At 39.7% G+C, this 11,912-nt stretch overlaps 1 protein-coding gene across 1 annotated transcript in view; it reads left to right on the top strand.

Moving 5' to 3' along the window:
* LOC145995267 (uncharacterized) overlaps nt 1-11,912 on the top strand; it is a 182,838-nt gene that overhangs the window by 130,878 nt on the left and 40,048 nt on the right. The gene's annotated exons all lie outside the window — the stretch shown is intronic.

Raw genomic sequence — 11,912 nt, 5'->3', positions numbered from 1 at the left:
TACTAGAACAATTTTCACATTGTTTTCACTATGTAAGATGATATTTTATTTATATTTACGATAAAATAGAGGTTTGGGTGTAATAACAGTTTTTATTAATTAATTTAGAGATGTATTTTTTATTTGTTGAGTTAATGATTAGGTTAATTTGTTATTTTCTCGCGAAAAAAAAGAGGGGACCACAGCTGAAAGAAAATACACAACTTGTATTATTGAGGTCAAGAGTTTGTTTTAACATCACTTTTTGCACACATAGGCTAATCACGACTCGGGATATGTTTAAAATGGAATCTGAAACATTGATTATGCGACCTGACTGGAACTCGGAATAGGACACACTGATTACAAAACGTCGATATATTACCACTTGGTAAGAAATTGAAGTGTTTCAATTCACACACACTCACAATTTAAAACAACTAAACTGATCGCAGGCCCAACTGGTGGCTGGCATACACAACTATCCATCCACCAGTTGTCTTCTGGGGTGTGTGTCTCGATGAGTGTCAACAACCTCCATTGTGAAGTAAAATCTGTAGGGGTAACATCACTCTCCAATTACAATGTTGGCAAACTTTCCAACTTCATCGTGAACGACGACAAAGGTATCGGCTACCTGATAAAAATTATCAACACGCTGCCTCCGAGATTCTGGAACGTTGCCGAAGGAAAGGGACTCGTGAACGACATCATCAACAAGTTATTTTTGGAGATGTATTTACCTGGCTACCAATACTGCGAACCGGGTACCAAACTCGAGAAAAGATTGGAGAGAGGAGACAAGGGTGTGAATCCGTTGGACGCGGCATGCAAAGATTACGATATTGTTTACAATACGTACATGAATTTGGATGCACGTCACGAAGCAGACAAGAAATTGGAGCATGTCGTTTTCAGGAGGGTCATGAGTAGAGACGTTTTTTTTTTTTGGGAGAAAAAGTTGTAGCATTGGGCATCACTATCGTCATGAACACGAAACAAAAATTTGGATGGGGAATCCTACCTAGAGTTATTTTTAACTGGTAACGAGGTGATCTTGGTCAGCACGACGAACCCTCAGCTGTTATAGAAGATATCTGAAACCAGCTTACACTAGTTACTTATAGCTCCCCCCAATTTTCTCACGATGGTGGGTTGCTACCGGCCCTATACGTAGGCCGGATAAATTCCGACCAGAGTCGGATTCGAACCTATGCCGTCTCGCAGCGAACAATCTCAAGACGAGTGAACGCCGTAACTCGCTCAGCTACGGAGGAGGACTCTCTCTCTCTCTACTCTTTCTCTAATTTTCATCATTATTGTTAAAATTAATCCAAGAGAAAATATATATTTTGTGTTGACATGGGAAATATGTAATAAAAAAATGTATGATTAATAGTTAAGGTCAAAATCTGAATAAACAGTGAGGGTGATACACGTAAGCTTCCAGGTATGTGATTTGCACAGAATTAAATATAAAATGAGAGATGGAAGGTTTTTGTTACTATTAGAATTTAAGGACGGAAAATATGTACAGCGAATGAATACTACGTTTGACTAATCGTGAAGATGAGTATTATAGTACGTTTTTATCGTTCTTATATAAACGTTGAAACGTTTAAGAACGTATAAGAACGTTTACCGAAACGTTTCAACAATGTTGAAACGTTTCGGTAAACGTTCTTATACGTTCTTAAACGTTTCAACGTTTATATAAGAACGATAAAAACGTACTATAATACTCATCTTCACGATTAGTCAAACGTAGTATTCATTCGCTGTACATATTTTCCGTCCTTAAATTCTAATAGTAACAAAAACCTTCCATCTCTCATTTTATATTTAATTCTGTGCAAATCACATACCTGGAAGCTTACGTGTATCACCCTCACTGTTTATTCAGATTTTGACCTTAACTATTAATCATACATTTTTTTATTACATATTTCCCATGTCAACACAAAATATATATTTTCTCTTGGATTAATTTTAACAATAATGATGAAAATTAGAGAAAGAGTAGAGAGAGAGAGAGTCCTCCTCCGTAGCTGAGCGAGTTACGGCGTTCACTCGTCTTGAGATTGTTCGCTGCGAGACGGCATAGGTTCGAATCCGACTCTGGTCGGAATTTATCCGGCCTACGTATAGGGCCGGTAGCAACCCACCATCGTGAGAAAATTGGGGGAGCTATAAGTAACTAGTGTAAGCTGGTTTCAGATATCTTCTATAACAGCTGAGGGTTCGTCGTGCTGACCAAGATCACCTCGTTACCAGTTAAAAATAACTCTAGGTAGGATTCCCCATCCAAATTTTTGTTTCGTGTTCATGACGATAGTGATGCCCAATGCTACAACTTTTTCTCCCAAAAAAAAAAAAAACGTCTCTACTCATGACCCTCCTGAAAACGACATGCTCCAATTTCTTGTCTGCTTCGTGACGTGCATCCAAATTCATGTACGTATTGTAAACAATATCGTAATCTTTGCATGCCGCGTCCAACGGATTCACACCCTTGTCTCCTCTCTCCAATCTTTTCTCGAGTTTGGTACCCGGTTCGCAGTATTGGTAGCCAGGTAAATACATCTCCAAAAATAACTTGTTGATGATGTCGTTCACGAGTCCCTTTCCTTCGGCAACGTTCCAGAATCTCGGAGGCAGCGTGTTGATAATTTTTATCAGGTAGCCGATACCTTTGTCGTCGTTCACGATGAAGTTGGAAAGTTTGCCAACATTGTAATTGGAGAGTGATGTTACCCCTACAGATTTTACTTCACAATGGAGGTTGTTGACACTCATCGAGACACACACCCCAGAAGACAACTGGTGGATGGATAGTTGTGTATGCCAGCCACCAGTTGGGCCTGCGATCAGTTTAGTTGTTTTAAATTGTGAGTGTGTGTGTGAATTGAAACACTTCAATTTCTTACCAAGTGGTAATATATCGACGTTTTGTAATCAGTGTGTCCTATTCCGAGTTCCAGTCAGGTCGCATAATCAATGTTTCAGATTCCATTTTAAACATATCCCGAGTCGTGATTAGCCTATGTGTGCAAAAAGTGATGTTAAAACAAACTCTTGACCTCAATAATACAAGTTGTGTATTTTCTTTCAGCTGTGGTCCCCTCTTTTTTTTCGCGAGAAAATAACAAATTAACCTAATCATTAACTCAACAAATAAAAAATACATCTCTAAATTAATTAATAAAAACTGTTATTACACCCAAACCTCTATTTTATCGTAAATATAAATAAAATATCATCTTACATAGTGAAAACAATGTGAAAATTGTTCTAGTAAGTGATATATGATTGTCAAACACATACATAAATACATTATGTTACAGATTCCACCGATGTAGTTTCCGGTGAAATAATTATGATGAAATTACTTTCCGGTTCTCGTCGGTAAAACCTTTGATCGCACACCGGACACGTTTCAATGTTATTGTGAGATTGAAGTTCATCGCTGGATAATAGGAGCATTTGGTTTCGATTCGCGTAAGAGGCTGCCAATGGTCTCAACCTCTTCAACTATCTTTTCAAAAAAAAATGTTTGATTACGTCTGGTCCTCGGTAAACATACGGTTCATCTATCCTATCCTGTCGCACAACAACAATATCCGAAACTCGAGGCTTCGTGCGGTGTTGTGGAAGAAAATTGGGGGGATGAAGAATATACATGACTTGATTTATTTATTTCTTCTCTTGTTTTTTCTGAGGGCATATGCGAGTCTTATTCAAGAACTGGAATGATTGTGCCTTTCGAATCGAATTTATGGAGGGGTAGAGAGAGGGCCAATATGAACAGGTTAGAAACAAGTGATATTATGATAATAACCGTCGCCATTTCAGAGTGGCAAATGTTTAACATTAATTGTTGAATTTTATTTTAGGCTAGGCATATTGACTTCGTCAATTTTATCAAAACAACCATTATTCATCCTCATCGTTGCCATTAGCCAAAATAGCCTCGCTTCTTTTCTTTTCCCCAATTTTCGTAGTAATCTCCGTTCACACTTGGCTTTTGTAGATTAACAAAAATCGTCTGAAGTTTGAACACGTCATACAGGTGCAACCTGATTTTGTGATTGTTCTCATCGATTATTCAAAATGTCTAATTTTCGCATATTCAAATACACACAAGTGGAGGGGGTTCATGCCACATTAGTGATTTTAAATTGTATTCTCGGAGCCACGCACACATTTCCTAACATTGTTGCCTTGTAGTCGATGAGTTGTGCAGGTACAGCTGTGAAGTTGTTAATAAGACCCAACACAGACAAGTCACCCAACATTGCTTTTCGACATAGATTTTTAACTAGAAAAATTGTTATGATTACAGTACACCCATATCAGTATTCAATAACATGGTGCCATTTTTTCTGTTTCTGTTGCCAACAAAAGCAAATCTACAGACCACAGGTTCGAGAAATAAGACATTAACTATATTTTGCATACATGTAGGTACGCCCCCGCGAGGTGTGTTATTGGAAGACTCAATACATGTGAGCAGTGGAGTAAATTTTTTTTCTTTTATTTTGATGTCCATGTATTTATCTGAACCCCCTTGTCCAACCAAAACAAAAGCTCCGGTCCCATCTGGAGACTGCAAAAACTGATATGTATGTTTATTCAGAAAAACCATCCATGGACAATACCGTTGCACCCTCCATGTGCATTTTCCTTGTTGGCTGAACGCGAAGATGCCCGAGACTGCTTTCGAAATTGCTTTCAGCCTCGCATCACGATACAGCCGTTTTCTACAATTCTATTAGCCTACTATTATTATCTAAAACTATTTCATCACACACAATCAAAAAGATAAAAAAAATAACATTTCTCTCCTTCACTCGCTTTTAGCCTTCGTCCAGTGTTCTTCTAGATAGCAGGTGAATCGTGACTAGCAAAAATATTGAAATCGAAATATGAATTATCCGTTATAACCCCTCCTCCTTTTTTTTTTCTCCCCCCCTTCTTTACATGCCCGCTCGATGACATTGAAATAAACGAAAACACACCGCTATGCTTAAAAAAAAAACATCCATTGTACAACTCTATAGGTCGAGGTTCATAAGCCTCGTACATCTCATGCGAGGGACTGCATATCTTGTTTACAGTTTATAGTGGCATCATATTCCTTCACTCGGGAGACTTGCAAGACAGCTCATTACTAGATCTGTTTTGTCGATATGAGAATGCTTGCTATCAGTAATAAAATTTTTATGGTGTTTAACCTAACAGCTGAGGGGCCGGGGCATTCCACATTTACCTTTGTTAGTGCAATAAATATCAATATTTTTAAGTTATGCAATAATTTTTGACATTATATTCATGTCTATTTCCAAAACTAGATTTATATACACAAACAACTCGCTCTTGCAATATATTATCTATTGTGAAAAATTCTCGCATGTTCGCGAAACAGGAAATACACGTCATAGCTTCCGTGAATCGAGCGCAAGGTTACTGGAGCACGCAAAATACCGTATGCCAAGAATAAAATATTCCAAATGCAGGCATCATGCACAAATAGAATAATCAGGTTGAATTTACAGTCTAAAACCACCATGTTCTGGCGGCAAGTGTCAAAAACATGTGGTTAGAAGATTTTGATAGGGAGTGAATAAAATAGTTGTTGCAAGTTACCTTTTAAACCCAGTACATGTGTAGGAATATATTGCGTATAAGCTGTCTCACTCTCTCCGTATGTGTGTCAGGTGGTCGTGTTGATCGTTAGTTGTATGTCACAGCTTAACCGTACTAGGTAATATTTTTACATAAGGTAAGTTGGCATACTCTGCGAGGGTATATGTTTTAAGCTTCTAGCTGTAGAAGATTAGCTTTAGCCTATTTGAGTTTGGCTCGTCGAAAGCAACTCAAACAGTGTTGCCAGCTGTAGGTTAATTTTCCCCGTTATACAATTGCAAAAGGTGAGTTGCTTATACCCTATCTGGAAGATGTGTCCATGGCTTATGTCGTAGGTTAATTTAGTTTGCAATAAATCTTGTGTGTTGACCCTTACAAGTGATATAGCTGCCTTTCTGCCTTTGAGTCACCTGTAAGGCTATATGTGAATAGGCGAGTGAGCTTAGTTTAGTTTACGATAGATCGACTTGTCATGCTATGTACTACTTTCTGCTTTTTGAGTTACCTGTAAGACTATATGTAGGTAGGTAAGTGAGGTTAGTTTAGTTCACATTAAATCACACTTTGAATTTACTCACACTCTCTCTGTCTGTGTGTCAGGTGGTCGTGTCGATCGCTAGTTGTATGTTACAGCTTAACCCAAACTAGGTAATATTAACTGTACTTCAAAAAATAAAATTGTGTATATCTCATATCAAACTAGAAATAAGAAAAATCAAACATTAAGCATTCATGCAGATTAATTAAGCCGTAAATTCAAAATTTTGACCCCCACACAAATCGCATTACATACATACATACATGTAGAAAAACAAAAATATGCTTTTTTTCGTCCTCATAGTGTTTACAAGAGTCCCCTGTAAGTAAGACTAATCAGGGGTGGACCTACAGTTTCAAAAACCACTTGTGCAAGTATCGAATCCTTAAATACCACTGCACCATAAGAGGGAGGAAGCCCGGTGAGAGGGGGTAGAAAGCTAGAAACATTAACACCGCTATTGCCAGTTAGCATCTTCTTCATCTTATTGCATACTTATCATCTTATAGAAGATTACGCCGTCAACTTGTAACTTGTAGGTTAGCCTCACCTGTGAAATATCATATATTTAAAAAACAAAAAAATTGTGAAGCAACTAGTCAGTGTTGCCAACTCCTATTGGACGAATCTTCGACAACAACTCTCTCGCATAATTCAAGCACGAAGACTTTCGCGACAGACCTCGGTGCGAAAAATAAATTTCCCTACTGGTCCAAGCACACTCTTCCACGCATACAAAAACATTTCGACAAGCACATGTACAATTTGGATTTCACCTCAACAGTGCTGCAGAATAACAACAATCCAGCCAATAAGGCACCTCTGATCAAATTAACACTGCACACTACGATCAAAATCCAATATAAGTTAGTTCGATGCGCAAATTAAAAAAATAATAACTCACAAAACTCTACAGAGGCATTAGGCTTTTGATAGCTATGACCGTTAGAACTGGTGTTGAGCACCCACGCACCCTGGCGAGGTTATAGAGGCCAGAAATCCTAAAAAATAAAAAAAATTATTATTTGTTTGTTTGCATCACAATACAAAAATAATAAGAAGCACGCGCACACATGTGTGGCACATCGTTCCCGCGAGAGAGGTTTACAAAAATCCCGATATACATTGGCGCCCGGGACTTGGAAATAATACGTATTCGCTCACCACTGTTGCCAGCTATAGGTCTCTCTCCCTCCTCATCTTACAGCAATGTTGGTGTGTGTGTGTGTGTGTGTGTGTGGCACATTGTTCCCGAGAGAGGTTTACAAAAATCGCAATATACAAACATTGGTGTCCCCGAGACTTGGAAGATTACGATAAAATGCATTCATACTTCAAAAATAAGAAAAAGCATTTACTCATCACGCTGTGTCAGCGCAACAAATAAATGCGCAGAACATGATCTACCCATGATAGATAAATAGGCGCGCGCATGTGTGTGTGGCACATCGTTCCCGAGAGAAAAAGCCATGTCCGGATTGGCAAGCACTCCATCCCGTTCTCTCCCGTTGCTCTCGCATGCCGTCGAAGTCACGTCCAAGTCGTCCGAATCTGCATGTCCCCTTGTAGTACGGCTGTCACTTTTCCCGCCAGGTATCAGCCCGAACTTCACCCACCGCGCTCTGGGGCGCAAACAAACATGACAATAATTTCCACCTATTTACTACTCATATTAAAAATATAACACACTATTTCATCATTTACAATTTTTCTGCATTCAGTATTATCGATAAAATATTAAAATATAACTGAGTTTTACATCCTCTAATCAGTAAATATTGTCTGTACAAAGAGAAAATTAGAATATGGCTGCCAAGCGCAGCGTCACAGCGAGTTCAAGCATGCATCTGTCGCGCCTCTCTGCTCTTCCCTCCAACTCCACGTCTACCGCAAATTCGGACAACAGAGATTGGCTGAGTCCCGGATGGAACAGCGCTCTAGGTAACATCTGTTGCTAATTCGGACGCAGCCCTGGCTACCTCCACTAGTCAGTATTGCCAACTCCCATTCGTAGATTAGCTTCGCCTGTAAAATATCATATGGTGAAATATTCTTGAGGTGAGTTGGCAACACTGAACCACAATTGATGTTGCCAGTGTTGCCCGGGACTTGGAAATAATACGTATTCGCTCACCACTGTTGCCAGCTTAGTCTCTCTCTTTATCTTACAGCAATAGGTATCTCTATCTTTTTTAGTTGCAGATGGGTTGCCAACACACTCTAGTTAATAATACTACATATTATACGCACACACGCACACACATACTGTGTTGCTATCCATCCATCTCTTTCTCTTTTACGGCAGTATATATTTGTTGCCGGCACTCCTTGCTAAATTGGCTAAACCCTTGCCAAGTAAAAAAGCTGTAGATAGATGTTGGCAATACTGCCGGTTGTTTAACTCTTCCCTCTCTCTTTTTTTTTTTTTTGTAAAAAAACTATGGCAAAAATACCAGTAGGTTGGCAAATTGCTTTATGCACTGTAAGGCCTCAAGCAGAATTGCCAGCTCCTCGCTTTAGGTTAGGTTAGACCCAAAAACAAAAATCTTGGTGACTTTTCGAGTAAAATGTTGGCAACTCTCCTTTATTCTCGGGATTCATGTCAAACTGCAGTTTGCCGGAGATGGGGAACTGGTAATAATTCAAGTTGTTGTTGAATATGTAGAAAATCTTGCCCACATCCTCGTCGTACTGGGTCAGGATGCTATTCAAGTGTATAATCAACAAACCGTTGAGTTTAGACAATAGGGAGGGCAACAGGTCCAAGCTCGCAGGTGGCGACGGTGCACTTTGGGCGAATGCCTCCATAGCCTGCTTCCTGAAGCCAAACAGGTTCATAGGCATTGTTATTTTATTTTATATTTAGCGATTCGTTTCGAGCCTCAAATAATAATTCGAGCGTCAAATAATAATTCGAGCCTCAAATAATAATTCGAGCCTCGTCAGTACTGCCACTATTTGTAGGTTAGCTTAGCCAGTGAAAGATATAGTGGAATCTTCGGATGGGTTGGCAAAACCCCCTCAAAAAACTAAAAAATTATACACCGTGAAAGGCTACGCCGAATTAGAAACACTGGGGTTAACACCCAAAAAGCTACGCCGAGTTGGCAACACTGTGAGGTTAACATACACCCAAAAAGCTACGCCGAGTTGGCAACACATGTACACTCACACACACTAAAAAATTATACACCATAAAAAGCTACGCCGAGTTGGCAACACTGCTAGTGACGTTAACATACACTGTAAAAGGCTACACCTCACCCGAGTTGGCAATACAGCAAGACAAGCCTCAAGCAGTATTGCCAGCTCCTTGCTTGAGGTTAGGTTAGACCCAAAAACAAACCTTGGTGATTTTTTCAAGTGAGGAGTTGGCCACACTGCGAGAAAAGCCTCAAGCAGTGTTGCCAGCTTCTTGCTTGAGGTTAGGTTAGACCCAAAAACAAAAACCTTGGTGATTTTTTCAAGTGAGGAGTTGGTAACACTGCGAGCCCCACGGAGCCCCATTTTCGGTTGGCGAACCCGTGCCACTGTACTACTCTCATTGTAGGTTAGTTTAGTGCATAAAACATCGTAAAATAAAAAAATAGGTCAAGAACAAGTTGGCAACGTTTGAGGCTTGCTTTGCAGTGTTGCCAACTCTTTGCTTTAGGTTAGGTTAGACCAAGAAAAAAAACCTTGGTGATTTTTTCGAGTGAGGAGTTGGCAACACTGCAAGAAAATGAGGCTCATGCCTTACGAGAGAAATCCATTAAGGCGAGCCTCACCGAGCCTCATTTTCGGTTCTTGAACCGGTGCACCTGGTCTACTCATGAAATCTAAATCACAGTGAATAGCAAAATGGGTTTATTGGCAAAAGTTATGAACACGTATAATCTACTTTTCAACGTAATCACCAAGAAGATTCAGACATTTATCGTACCGATGGACCAGCTTTCCAATACCCTCTGCAAAGAAAGGTGCAGCATGTCTGTTGAGATAGGTCTGCACGATGTCCTGAAGTTCCTCCTCATTGGTGTGGAAGCGCCGTCCTCCCAATCACTTCTTCATCGCCGGGAAAGGTGGAAGTCACTCAGCGCCAGGACAGGGGTGTAGTGATCAAATACTTCCCAGCGGAATCGTTGAAGAAGATCATGGGTTGACACAGCAACATGCGGTCGGACATTGTCATGAAGCAAGACAATGCCCGAAGACAATATGCCTCTCCGTTTGTTCTGGATGGCTCTGCGTAGTCTGCGCAATGTCTCACAGTATGCAGCCACACTGATTGTGGTCCCGGCCTCCATAAAGTCAACCAGTAACACACCTCGCACTTGGCGGGAGAGTCGATTGTACGCGCCCGTGGCTCAGCTTCAACTGAAGCGTTGGACTTGGCAGTGGTGGTGGTAGTGGCAGGGGATATGCCAATCACGCTGCGTGACGCCCCGCTTCCTAGCGCTTCACGGGCCACCTGGCGGTGTCATCGGAGGTTGAAAAAAATAATAACCCTCGTATTATGGAGTTCTAAATTGTGTAAACTTTTCCACTCACCTGTCTCCTCATCCATTTTATGTCTAACTATTTTTCTAAGGATTTTAATTTCAAATACTCTTACAAGTTTCACATTCATATAATAAATACTACATGCAAAATGACTGGTCTTTAGGGTTAACATACATTTATTTTATGTCAATTAAAATTTTTGCAATCTTACGTCATGATCGTCAAAATCCAATCAACTTGGATTCGCTCTACCTGCATGTATTATACCTGGAGCAGAGGAATAAGAAACTAGTGGTGTATACACATATGAACATGAAAACAGAAATACATATCAGTATTATGCTCAAAGAGCACAAGATAACCCTTGATATAAATAAAATATTACCTGGTGTAGTGAAAGTGTGGATAATTACATTAAGAACTGGACATTAAAGAAGTAATTCCTATTTGGCAAAGATATAGGGAACAGTATTAAATGTTATTGCTGAGCACAATTACAACATGAAAATCTTCTATTCTTTAAATGCCCGAACATGGTATGGAGCTGTTCAAGAAGCAAACCATCTCATTTTTTACATCTATATAACTCTATTTTATAACTCTAAGCCAAAAGTAACGAATATTATGTACGGATTGAAGGCAATGTAAGTTAAGAAGGTGTCTTTGGAAAGTCCTAGCACTGGAAACGTTTTCAATGAGTCGGTGGTTACATGCTCTCGTACTGTAAAGTGTTGTAACTTAAAACTGTAAATGAATAAAGGGAGAAATGTGACAACACCCAGAAATTAAGTTATTGCAGTGGCCAAACTTGGCCATAAATAAAATGTTGATAGGAATAAAAGTAGGAAGAATCGAGATGACGCCACTTCCTGTTCCGGCTGTTAGACCGAGAAGAAGACGAGACACGGCAGGTCTTACCTTGTTTTATTACACTGGACACTACTTGGGCAAGTTCACATACTCTTCATTTATACGACATGATATTCATGCTCAAAATATCGAGAAATTAATGTACTTTCAGTTCCATTAGTAACAAATGAGCCTACGCTTCTAAAACTTGAGAAAGGGTAAATACAGCATGTTTTAAAAGACCTGCAGGATTCTAAAAAGCTAAGAAAAATTTAAAATTTTGTCCTGTGCACACTGCTGAATGACGTATGTACAGGTGATCACGTGATTCCAAGATGGCATCGAAGCAGGAAAAAGAGGACCCAAACCTTGGCCCGCAAGGTCACCAGACCTTAAGCCTTGCGATCACTTTCTGTGG

This window comes from Lepisma saccharinum, chromosome 11 (genome assembly GCF_977018435.1).
Source record: "Lepisma saccharinum chromosome 11, izLepSacc3.1, whole genome shotgun sequence".
Classification (NCBI taxonomy): domain Eukaryota; kingdom Metazoa; phylum Arthropoda; class Insecta; order Zygentoma; family Lepismatidae; genus Lepisma; species Lepisma saccharinum.
This window is presented reverse-complemented; position numbering and strand designations above follow the sequence as displayed.